At 38.9% G+C, this 13,351-nt stretch overlaps 1 protein-coding gene across 1 annotated transcript in view; it reads left to right on the top strand.

Moving 5' to 3' along the window:
- Nucleotides 1–13,351, top strand: part of LOC307111802 (testis-specific gene 10 protein-like) — a 150,831-nt gene that overhangs the window by 127,381 nt on the left and 10,099 nt on the right. The window lies entirely within an intron of this gene.

The following is a 13,351-nucleotide window of genomic DNA, read 5'->3' as shown; positions in this document are numbered from 1 at the left end:
ATACTATGAATTTCTCTCTCAGGATACCTTTCACTATGTCTCATATATTTCGGATTGTTGTGTTTTCATTTTCATTTGTTTCCAGGATGTTTTTTGTTTCTTTTTTGATCTTTTTGGTAACCCAGTCATTGTTTAATAGCATGCTGTTTAGCCTTCAAGTTTTTATTGTTTTTTATTGTAGTTGATTTCTAATTTTATGCCATTGTTAATCTGAGAAGATGCTTGATATGATTTCAATCTTCTTGAATTTGAAGAGGCTTAGCCTGTGTCCTAATATGTGGTCTACTAGGTGTACCGGTTAATAATGCAGATTTTGTGATCAAGAAAACACAATAATTTCAAGAGAAACATCAAAAGTGCTTTATTCAAAGTAATGTCCATTGCTAGCTACACATTTGCCCCATTTTTCAGGCAATTTGTGGATATCATTCCAATTGAACTTTTCTTGTTTTGAGGCAAACCATTCAGAGACCCAATTTTCCACTTCTTCGTAGGTTTTGAAGTGCTGCTCAGAAAGTGCGTGTGCCATTGATCAAAACAAGTGCTAATCTGAAGGAGCAAGGTCTGGTGAATATGGTGGGTGTGTTAATACTTCCCAGGCAAGATCTTTTAATGCGTCTTTACTGGTTTTGAAGTGTGTGATGGTGCGTTATCATGAAGCAAAATTACTTTGCTGTGTCTTCTGGCGCATTCTGGTCGTTTTACGATAAAAGTATGGTTCAAATTGATTATTTGTTGTCAGTAGCGGTCAGTATTAATGGTTTCACCTGGTTTTAGAAGCTCATAATACACCACACCTTCCTGATCCCACCAAACACAGAGCATTGTCTTCTTTCCACAGCGATTTGGCCTTGCAGTCGATGTTGATGGTTGACCTGGATCAACCCATGATTTTGTGCATTTGGGATTCTCAAAATAAATCCACTTTTCATCGCCAGTCACAATTCGATGCAAAAAAGACTTTCTTTTGTGCCGCTGAAGCAACATTTTACTGATGACTTTTCGGTTTTCCATCTGTCTTTCGTTCAGTTGATGTGGCACCCATTTTCCTTCCTTTAAAATCTTTCCCATTGCTTGTAAATGATTGGAAATTGTTTGCTGAGCAACATTTAATCTTTCTACAAGTTGTTTTTCAGTTTGACACTCATCTTCATCCAATAATGCTTATAATTGTTGGTCTTCAAACTTTTTCGGTTGACCTGGACGTTCTTTGTCTTTCACATTGAAATCATCACTATTAAAGCGTTTAAACCAGCGTTCACAAGTATCTTGAGATGGAGCATGTTCACCAAAAGCTTCCCAAAGTATACGATAACTTTCAGCAGCACTTTTCTTCAAAATAATGAATTAAAACTTCCCACAAATGCTCTTTTTTTGGCACAAAATTTGACATTTTTAAGTGTAAAAATATCTATGATGTTAACACCTTCAGAAAATTTGACATATGAAGTTTTGAAGCTTGCTGTCAATACAACAAAATAGCATATATATCAAATCACATATATATCAACATATGTGTAACTCCATCTATTGAAAAAAATCCGCATTATTAACTGGTATACCTAGTATCTTTGAAAATGTGCCATGTGCATTTGAGAAGATTGTATATTCAGTGGCTTTGGGGTGAAATGTTCTAAAGATGTCAATTAGTTCCACCTTATCTAATGAGTCATTTAGGATTGCGGTTCCTTTGTTGATTTTTTTGTCTAGAAAATTTATCCAGTGATGTCAATGGGGTATTAAAATCCCCTACTATGAATGTATTGCTGTCGATCTCTCCCTTGATGCCTTCCAGAAGTACTTTTATGTATTAGGGTGCTCCTGTATTGAGTGCATATATGTTTACTAGAGTTATATCCTCTTGTAGTATCGATCCCTTTAGTATTATGAAGTGGCCTTCCTTATCTCTTGTTATGGCCTTCACTTTGAGGTCTATTTTTTCAGATGTAAGTATTGCTACCCCAGCTTCTTTTTCATTTCCATTTGCCTGAAATATTTTTTCCATCCCTTCACTTTCAGTCTGTGTGAGTCCTTTGTTTTGAAGTGGGTCTTTTGAAGACAGCATATATATGGGACTTCTTTTTTTATCCATTCAGACACCCTATGTCTTTTGATTGGAGCATTTAATGGCAGATCCCTTGTAGGTAACTTTCTGTCTCTCTCTTGCTGCTCTTAAGATTCTTTGTCATTAAGGTTTACTATTGTAATTCTGATGTGTCTTCGTGTGGGTCTTTTTGGGTTCCTCTTATTTGGGACTCTCTGTGCTTGTGCAACTTTCTCCCCCAGGTCAGGGAACTTTTCTGTCATTATTTCTTCAAATAGGTTTTCTATTCCTTGCTCAGCTTCAACTCCTTCTGGCACCCCTATTATGTGGATGTTGCTTCATTTTATATTGTCCCTACACTACCTTAAACTCTCCTCCTGCTTTTAATTTTTTTTCCAATTGCTGTTCAGATTGGGTGTTTTCTACACTGTCTTCTAACTCACTGATTCAGGCCTCAGCTTCTTTTAGTCTACTGTTGAAACCTTCTATTGTGTTTTTTATTGCAGCTATGTCATTCTTCATTTCCACTTGATTCTTACACATGTTGATGAATTCCCCATCCAGACTATAGAGCATCCTTATAACCATTACTCTTGAATTCTTTCTCTGACAAATTGCTTGCTTCCATTTTATTTCTTTCCCTTTCTGGCGATTCCTCCTTTTCTTTCCTTTGGGGATTATTTCTTTCTCTCCCTATTTTTGCTGTCCCTTTGTATTTGTTTCTATGTAATATGAGTTGCTGACAGTTCCTGGCCCTGGACGACATGCTTGATGTCCAAGAAGTTGAAGCCCCTAGCAATCCAATGGTCTGGGACTCCTTGGCCCAGAGGCTGGGTCTGCTTTGAGCCTTACGCCTGTAATGTCTCTGCCCTGAGTTGTATTCCCTTCCCCAATGGATCTGGTCCCTCAGTTGTCTGATACAGGTTCTTGGGGTTGGCGGGGACAGGTGCAGAGATCCTCTGGTGTGTGACTCCCTGTGAGGCCCCAGAGTTCTTTGGCATGCAATTCACTGAATGGCCCAGGCATTGGGACAGGGCAGTGCTCTAGGACCCTCTGGCTTGCCCTGTCAGCCTGGTCCTTGAGGCTGGGTGGGGTGCCTGGCTGGGGTCCCTTCCCAGTACCATCGGTGCTGTCCTTGGGGCTGGGTGGGCACTGGCCTGAATGTCCCTGGCCAGTATCATTGGTGCTGTCCTTGGGGCTCAGCAGGTAACTGGTTGGGCATTCCTTGAGGTTGGGTGGGTGCCAGACCAAGTGTCCCTGGCCAGCACCATTGGCGCTGGACTTGGGGCTGGGTGGGCACCTGGTAGGGCAGTTCTTAGGGCTCGACAGGCACTGGGCCAAGTGTTAATTTACTGTCAGTGCTGTCCTTGGAGCTAGGCAGGGTGCTGGGTGGAAGTTCCTGGGCTCACAGCAGGCACACAGTCAGTGTGGTCCCAAGGGCTGGGCCGGGATGGGCATGGGATCCCTCTGTCTTACACTCAACTCTTGGGGTCCGGTAGTGCCAGGTCTGGGAGTGCAGAGTCTGGAATCACCAGTCCAGGAGCGCAGGCAGGGAGTCTTGGTGTGGTAGGTCTCTCTGGCCTGCGGTCACTGCAGGCATCTGGATGCCAGTGGCAAGGTAGGGTGCCACTCACTGCAGGGGCCCAGCAGTGGTCCCTCACGTGTTATGGCTGGTGAGAGGCTCACTGCTCAGGTTAGGGGGAGTGTCAGAGGGCATTCTAGGTGTTGGTGTGGCTGCACTCCTGGCCTCCACTGCTTCCCTCTTCAAGATATGGTGTTGAGTTTTATAAGTTCTTGATAAATTTTGGATATTAAACCCTTATCAGATGTATCAGCAAATATGTTCTCCCTTCAGTGAGCTTTCTTTTCATTTTTTTTGCTGTGCAAAGACTTTTTAGTTTGATGTAGTTCCATTTGTTTATTTTTTCTTTTGTTTCCCTTGTCTGAGGAGATGTATCAGAAAAAAATATTGCTATGAAAAATGTCTGAGATTTTACTGACTAGGTTCTTTCTAATATTTTTATGGTTTTGAGTCTAACTTTTAAGTCTTTAATCCATTTTGAGTTTATTCATGTGTATGGTGTAAGTTGGTACTCTAATTTCATTTTTTGCATGTATCTGTCTGATATCCCCCACATAATTTATTGAATACACTACCTTTACTCCTTGTATGTTTTTGCCTCTTTTGTCAAATATTAATTTGCTATAAATGTGTGGGTTTATTTCTGGGCTCTCTATTTTGTTCCATTGATATATATGTCTGTTTTTATACTAGTACCATGCTGTTTTGATTACTATGGCCTTGTATTGTGGTTTGATATCAGGTAGCCTGATTCCTCTAACTTTGTTTTTTTTTTTTTTCCCTCAAGATTGCTATTGTTATTTAGGGTGTTTTGTGATTCCATATATATTTTTGGAATATCTGTCCTAGTTCTGTGAAATATGCCATTGGTGTCTTGATAAGAAATGTGTCGAATCTATAGATTGCTTTGCATAGTATGGACATTTTTTTTAAAATATTTTTTATTGATTTTAGAGAGGAAGGGAGAGGGAGAGAGAGATAGAAACATTCATGATGAGAGACAATCATTGATCGGCTACTGGAGATCAAGCCTGCAACCTAGGCATGTGCCTTAACCAGGAATTGAATCATGACCTCCTGGTTCATAGGTCAACACTCAACCATTGAACCACACCAGCATGGCTAGTATGGACATTTTAATTATATTAATTCTTTTCATCCATGAATACAGTATATGCTTCCACTTAATTGTATTATCTTCAATGTCTTATAATTTTCAGAGTATAGGTCTTTTACCTCCTTGGTTAAATTTACCCTTAGATATTTTATTCTTTTGAAGCAATTGTAAATGGGAATGGTTTCTTAGTTTTCCTTTCTGATAGTTCATTACTGGTATATAAAAATGCATCTGATTTCTGGTATTTTATTGAATCCATTTATTAGTTCTAGTAAATTTTTGGTGGATCTTTAGTGTTCTCTACATACATGATCATATCATCTGTAAAGAGTAACAACTTTTCTTTTTAATTTGGGTGTCTTTTTCTTGTCTGATTGCTATAGTTAGGACTTCCAGTAACATGTTGAGTAAGAGTGTTGAAAGCGGACATTCCTGTCTTGTTCCCAACATTATAGTTTTGCCCATTGAGTATGATGTTCACTGAGGGTTTGCTACATATGGCCTTTATTATGTTGAGGTATGACCCCTCTATTTCACCTTTGCTGAGAGTTTTTATCATAAGTGGGTGTTGGATTTTATCGAAAGCTTTTTCTGCATCTTTTGATATGATCATGTGGCTTTTATTCTTCATGTGTTTATGTCATATATCATGCTTATTGATTTGAAGATATAGTAACAACCTTGCATCCCCAGGATAAACCCAATTTGATCATAGTGTATGATCTTTTTAATGTACTGCTGGATCTGTGCTTTTTATTATTATTATTTTGTTGAACATTTTAACATCTATATTCATCGGAATGTTAGTCTATAATTTTCTTTCTTTGTAGTGTCCATATCTATCTGGTTTTGGAATCGGGATAATGCTGGCCTCATAAAAAGAGCTTGGATGTCTTCCCTCCTCTTGAATTATTTGGAATAGTTTGAGAAGGGTAGGTATTTAGGTCTTCTTCCTCTTCCCCTTCTTCTCCTCCTCTCCTTCTTCTTAAAGCAGTCCCATTAACATTTCTTGTAATACAAGTTTGGTGGTAACAAACGCCTTTAGTGTTTGTTTGTTTGTTTGTTTGTTTGTTTAGAAAGCTTTTTATTTCTCTTTTAGTATTAAGTGATAGCCTTGCTGGGTAAAGTAGTCTTGGTTGTAGCTCATTGCTTTTCAACACTTTGAATATTTGATGCCAGTCCCTTCTGGCTTGAAATGTTTCTATTGAGAAATCAGCTCCTTTGTAGATAACAGTGATAACTATCTTTCTCTTGTGGCTTTTAATTCTCTCTTTGTCTTTAACCTTAGCCATTTTAATTATTATGTGTCTTGGACTGGGTTCTTTAGCTCCATCTTGTTTTGGACTCTGCACTTCCTGGACTTGTGTGTCATTTTTCTTCAGGTTAAAGAAGTGTTTGGTCATAATTTCATCTAACAGATTCTTGATTCCTTGCTTTCTCTCTTTCTGATAACCACTGTGATATGGATGTTGTTACGTTTCATGTTGTCTCAAAGGTCCCTTAAACTATCCTCATTTTTTTAAATTCTTCTTTTTGATGCTCTGACTGTGTGTTTTTCTACCTTGCTTCCAAATCACTGACTCAGTCCTCTGCTTCATCTAACCTAATGTTTATTCCTTCCAGTGTATTCTTCATTTCAGAAATTGTATTCTTCATTTTTAATTGGTCCTTTTCCATGGTTTCTATGTCCCTTTTCATTCTCTTGAGCATCCTTATAACCATTACTTTGAACTCTATATCTGGTAAATGCTTGCCCCTATTTCACTTAGCTCTTTTTCTGGGGATTTCTCCTGTTCTTTTATTTGGGACATGTTTCTTTATCGCCCCATTTTGTCTGTTTGTTTGTGCTTCTTATGATTCCCAGGCTTTGTGGGGTGGCCTTAAGTAGTAAGTGTTCTGTGGGATGCAGTAGTACAGTCTCCTTGATCACCTGAGCTCTGTGCTCCAGGGATTTCTCCTGTGTGGGTTAAGTGGGGCCTCCTGTTATAATTGATTCTTGATTGCTATTGACTATGAGGCTCAACCCTGACCACAGCGTGCAAGCCGCTGTGCAGGTGCTGAATTTCATGAAGCAGAAATTGCCTCAGCAGGGTTTGGTACCTGCCGAGATCTCCCTTTGGATATGCTGCTTATGAAGCTTGTTGGATTCTGCTCTGATGTGGTTTGAAGATTGCCAATGAGTGTGTTGTTCTGGGCCCCTTGGGATGAACTTTGGTACAGGCCAGTGTCAGAAGCTGTGTGTGACTTGCCTTCAGCAACCTGTTTGAAACTACAAGTGATCCACACTTTTTGGCTGCTTCTGCTAGGCCTGGGGGTGCATGGGGAGGATTATGCTGCATACCAGGGCTGGTTTCTACCAGCACTGAGCCAGGGGGAAGGTCAGCAAACATCCCAAGATACCCTGACAAGATCGACCTCCACCTGCCTCTGCCTGCCTGCTGCCTATTAGGCTTAGTCACTGAAAGAGCCTCCAGCTGTACTACTCAGCGGGGCATAAACTACATAGGATGGAGTGGGAGGGAGTCCAGGGGGTGGCGCTATTGCTTTCTCTTAGGCTGATGCCCATGAGGGGAGTGCTCCACCTAAGAAAGATGATATCTACAGTATGGGAGAATGACTCAGCACAATACCAAGAGCCACAAACCCCATACTCTCCTCATGAGAGAGTTTACTCTTCCAATCATCTGCAGAAACCCAGGGTGAGAGGCTGTGAATGAAATGTTGTGTGATGGCCCTTTAAGAAGGTACCTGTGTCTGTAGCAAACTTCTATCTCTCTGTAGTGGACAGAAACCCCACTGCTTTTCACAGTTGTTATGTGGACTCCACTTTTCAGCTCTGGTGCTCTGGGCTGAGGAGCTTGGCTTGGGATTTAGACCCCAAGCTTCTCAGGGGAACCCCTGAGCCACTGAGATATCTCTCTAGAACCTCAGCCACTGCCCTTAGGAACAGGGCAAAACCTTTTTGTGTGTCTGCCCTTTCTTCCAGTCCCAATAAAACTTTTTCTGTAAATCCTTGGTTATAGGATTTCTCTTCAGCTGGTTTTCAGTTGGTTATTCAGGGTGATTTTTCAATAATTTAGTTGTAATTCAAGTTTGGTCCACTACACCACCACCATCTTGGATCTACAGCCTTAATTTTTTTAAACAAATATATTTGGCAAAATATAATTCCCACTCCATACAATTTAACCAAGTCTTAGTTTTTTTATTCCAAATAAATATAGTATATCTGTCTAATTTTAATAAGCAAAGAAAACTGAAGTTGAATTTAGATGAAAAATTCTCAAGAAAATACTAAAAAATAGGATCCAACAACATATAATTTTATATCCTGATCAATTGGATTTATCCCAGGAATACAGGGTTGGTTTAATACCTGAAAAACAATTAATGAAATGTGTTATATCAGTACAATAAAGAACAAACACCAATGATCATCCCAGTAAATTCAGAAAAAGTATTTGACAAAATTCAACACCATTTTATGATTTAAAAAACTATAAACTAGGAATAGAAGAGAACTTAACCTGATAAAGAGTATATGCAAAAAAGCCCACAACTATCATCATACTTAATGGTGATAGAGTAATGCTTTTCCTCTATATTGTCAGTAACATGACAAAAATGCCCTTCTCACCTCTTCTAGTCAACATTGTCCTGAAGATTCTATCCTAGAAATAAGGCAAGAAAAAGAAATAAAATGCACCTAGATTGGTATGAAGTAAAAATATCTCTTTTCACAGATTATATGATCTTAGATATAGAAAATCCTAAAATATGCTAAAAACTTATTAAAACTAATAAATGCATTTATCAAGTTGCAGGATACAAGATCAATATATAATAATCAATTACATTTCTATATTAGCAATGAATAATTCAAAAATGAAAATAAGAAAACAAATACATTAAATGGAATTATACAAAAAGGAATAGCATCTAGAGAAGATAAAATATTTTGGAATACATTTAATAAAAAAAGTGCAAAACTTGTACTTTATAAAATGGAAGATTATTGTTAAAAGAAATTAAGACCTAAATAAACGGAAAGACATCCCATATTCATTCATCATAAGACTTAAATGAACATTTTTAAAATGACAATACTGCCCTAGCTGATTTGGCTCAGTGAATAGAGCTTCTGTCTGCAGACCAAAGGGTTCTGGGTTTGATCCTGGTCAAAGGTACATACCTTGGTTACCTGCTCCACTCGGCCCGGGCCCTGGTCAGGGTTTGTGCAGGAGGCAACCAATTGATGTGTTTCTCTCATATCGATGTTTCTCTCTGTCTTTCCCTCTCTCTTCCACTCTCTAAAAATCAATGGAAAAATGTCCTCGGGTGAGGATTAAAAAAACAAAAGACAATACTACCCCAAATTGATCTACAAATTCATTACAGAGCCTATCAGAATCTTAGCTGGCTTCTTTGTACAAATTGACATGATATATAAAGTTTATGTGGAAATTCAAATGACTTAGACTAGCCAAACAATTTTGAAAAAGGAGGACAAAGAGGATTAACAATTCCCAATTTCAGAACTCACAGCAAAACTATAGTGATCAAGAGAATATAATATTAACATGAGGAAAGATATAGGTCAATGGAACAGAATAGAGAGTCCAGAAATTAACTCATATTGTGGACAAATTATTTTTTAAAAATTGGTGCCAATAAAATTTAATGGGCAAAGAAAAGGGTTGTTTTTTTGTGTGTTTTTTTTTTCAACAAATTGTACTAGGACAACTGAATATCTACATGGAAAAGAATGGAGTTGAATTCCTTTCCACATGCAAATATTAACTTAAAATAGATTATAGGCTTGTATATAAGAGCTAAAATTATAAATCTCTCAAGAAGAAAGCATACAAGTAAATTTTTGTGACTGGGTTAGGTAATGCTTTCATAGATACATATAGAAAGCATAAGCAACAAAAGAAAAATAAATAAATGAAAAGGACTTCATCAAAATAAAAACTTGTGCTACAAATGGCCAAAACCAGTTTGGCTCAGTGGATAGAGCATCGGCCTGCGGACTCAAGGGTCCCAGGTTCGATTCCGGTCAAGGGCATGTACCTTGGTTGCGGGCACATCCCCAGTAGGGGGTGTGCAAGAGGCAGCTGATCGATGTTTCTCTCTCATCGATGTTTCTAACTCTCTATCCCTCTCTCTTCCTCTCTGTAAAAAATCAATAAAATATATTAAAAAAAAACAAACTTGTGCTACAAATGATGTCATCAATAAAGTAAAAGGGCATTGCACAGAATGGTAAAAAACAAACAAAATATTTTCAAAGCATATATCCTATAAGGGAATTGCATCTAGGACATGTATAAAGAATCTTACAGCTTAATAAGAGCCCAACTGAAACAAGGGCAAAAGATCTTGAGACATTTCTCTATAGAAGATACATAAATGGCAAATAAGCACATGAAAAGATGCTCAACATTATTAGCAATCAGAGAAATGCAAATAAAAATTATACCATTTCACAAGCACTAGGATGGCAACAATTAAAAAAACAACAGACAGTGACAAGTGTTGGCAAAGATGTAGATAATTTGGAACCCTCATACATTGCTGGTGGGAATGTAAGGTAGCAAGGCCACTTTGGAAAACATTTTGGCAATTCTTCAAAATGTTAAAAATAAAATTACCTTAAAGCCCAAAAATTCCACTCTTATCTATTGAAGAGCAATGAAAACATTGGTCCACACAAAAACTTGTGCACAGATGTTGTTAGCAACATTATTTATAATAGCTAGAAAGTGTAAATCGCTCAAATGTCCCGACATCTATGCAAGGGAATATTATTTGGCATTAAAAATAATGAAGTACTCCTAGAAGTGGGATCACTAGGCTAAAAGGTAGTTTCTTTTTTTGTTTGGTTGGTTTTTTTAATCCTCACCCAAGGATATTTTTTCCATTGATTTTTAGAGAAAGTGGAAGGGAGAGGGTAGGGTGAGAGAGAAAAAGAGACAGAGGAGAGAGAAACCTTGATGTGAGAGACATCGATTGGTTGCCTCCCGCATGTGCCCTGATCAGGGCCAGGGACCAAACCTTAAAACCAGGTATGTGCCCTTCATTGGAAATCGAACCTGAGACCTGCTGATGTGTGGGCCAACGTTCTAACCACTGAGAAATGCCGTCAAGGGCCTGTAGTTCCATTTTAAGTTTTTTGAGTAAATTCCATACAGTTTTTCATAGTGGCTGCACCAGTCTGCATTACCACCAGCAGTATACTAGGGTTCCCTTTTTTCCACATCCTCATCAGCATTTGTTGTTTGTTGATTCTTAAGAAGACCGAAACACTAATCAGAAAGGATATATGCACCTCTATATACATAGCAGTGTTTTTACAATAGCTAAAATCTGGAAAGAGCCCACATGCCCATCAGTAGATGAGTGGATAAAAAGCTTTGGTACATTTACACTGTGAAATACTATGCAACTGTAAAAAAGAAGGATTTCTTACCCTTTGTGACAGCATGGCTGGATCTGGAAAGTATTATGCTGAGTGAAACAAGCCATTTAAAGAAAGACACATATCACATGATCTCACTTATAAGTGGAATCTAATGAACATAATAGGCTGACTAACAAAATAGTGCCAGAGGCATTGAGACATGGAAACAGATTGACATCTCAGAGGGAAAGGAGGTGGGGGGAGACAGGAAGAGATTAATCAAAAACTTACATACATACTAGAGGCCCAGTGCACGAATTCATGCACCAGTGGGGTCCCTCAGCCTGGCCTGCGTGATTGGGCCAAAACTGGCTCTCTGACATGCCCCAAGGGGTCCCGGATTGTGAGAAGGCGCAGGCCAGGCCAAGGGATCCCACCGGTGCACAATCGGGGCTGGGGAGGGATGTGGAAGGTTGGCCAGCCAGGGAGGGACCACAGGAGAGCTCCAGGGCATTTTTGGCCCAACTAGCTCGGCTGGACCACAGCAGCAAGCTAACCTACAAATCAGAGCATCCGCCTCCTGGTGGTTAGTGCACGTCATAGCAAGCAGTTGATCAGCCTTAGCATATCATTAGCATAGTACACTTTGATTGGTTGAACAGATACCAGACCATTAGCATATTAGGCTTTTATTATATAGGATATGCATAACCAATAGACACAGACAATAGTGTGGTGAAGGCCTAGGGTGGGGCAGGGACTGGGAAGAGGGGTGTAAAGGAGGGAAGAAATTAAGAATCATCTGTAACACTGTCAACAATCAAAATATTTTTTAAAATGTTTTTAATAGTGAAGTACTGATAGCTGCTAAATCAGGATCATGGATGACTCTTGAAAACATTAAGCTAAGGGAAGGAAGCCAGTCACAATAGACCACACTCATGTTGTATTATTCCATTTACACGAAATGTCCAGAATAAGACAGATCACAGAAGCAGAAGGTAGATTAGGGATTGCTTCAGGCAGATGCTTGGGTGGTGGACAGTGGGTGTAAATGGGGAGACTCTAATGGGTACTGGGTTTTATTTGCAGATGATGAAAAATTCTAACACTAGATTATGAGAGTGTGGTGTTATTGCACAACTCCTTTAATATACTAAAAAATTTAAATTGTGCCTTTGGAATGGGTGAGTTTTGTGGTATGTAAATTATATTCTAATAAACCTTTTACCAAAAAAAGTGATACTCCATTTTGTATTCCTGACAGCAGAGTGTATGAAATTATAATTGCCCATTTTAATGTTAATCAACACACACTAAGAAATTTACCAACTTGTTAAACTAGAACAGTGGTTCAACTGAAAGAGATTTTGCCCCCCAGTGGACATCCAGCAATGTCTGGAGACACTTGTGGTTGTCACTGCTGGGGTGGGGGATGCCACTGGCCGAGGCCAGGGGTGCTGTAAGCACACTGTAAGGCATAGACAGCTCCCTACGCCACACACTCATCCAACCCAAAAGGTCGCTACTATCAAGGTGAAGATACCCTGGACTCGAAATAGCATCTTGTTTTAATTTACATTTCTTTGATAATTCATAAGAGTAATTTTTCCACATGTTTCCGAATAGCTATATTTTATAAAATTTCTGTTCACATTTCTCATCAATTGGTTTGAGTTCCTTATATTAAGATATTAACTCTGTATTTCATTTACTGACTTTGTTTTCTTTCAGTTGTTTTGTGGCAAATTTTAGTTTATATTAACCATCAATATGTTTTTGTTTAGTCAGACATCATTTTTTAATTGTATCTAGTCTAGAAAGTTCTTCCCCTAGCTGCCTCTTCCTCCCCCAATAATCTCATTTTTTAAAGATATGTTTTTGTTGATTTCAGAGAGGAAGGAAGAGGGAGAGTGAGAGACTCACTGATCGGCTGCCTCCTGCATGCCCCCTACTGGGGATGGAGCCTGCAACCTGGGCATGTGCCCTGACCAAGAATCGAACCTCCTGGTTCATAGGTAGATGCTCAACCACTGAGTCATGCTGGCTGGGCAATAATCTCATTTGTCTTCCTTAACAATGGAATGCAATGACACTCAGTAAGGTAGTTACACACCTCACACAGTAAAAGCAGTAGTCACAGGTATCATCACCATGTCAGTTTTGCAGAAATATATACTAAATAAATATCAAAGCTGGAAATGG

Source organism: Cnephaeus nilssonii (assembly GCF_951640355.1).
Source record: "Cnephaeus nilssonii genome assembly, chromosome: 15".
Lineage (NCBI taxonomy): Eukaryota > Metazoa > Chordata > Mammalia > Chiroptera > Vespertilionidae > Cnephaeus > Cnephaeus nilssonii.
This window is presented reverse-complemented; position numbering and strand designations above follow the sequence as displayed.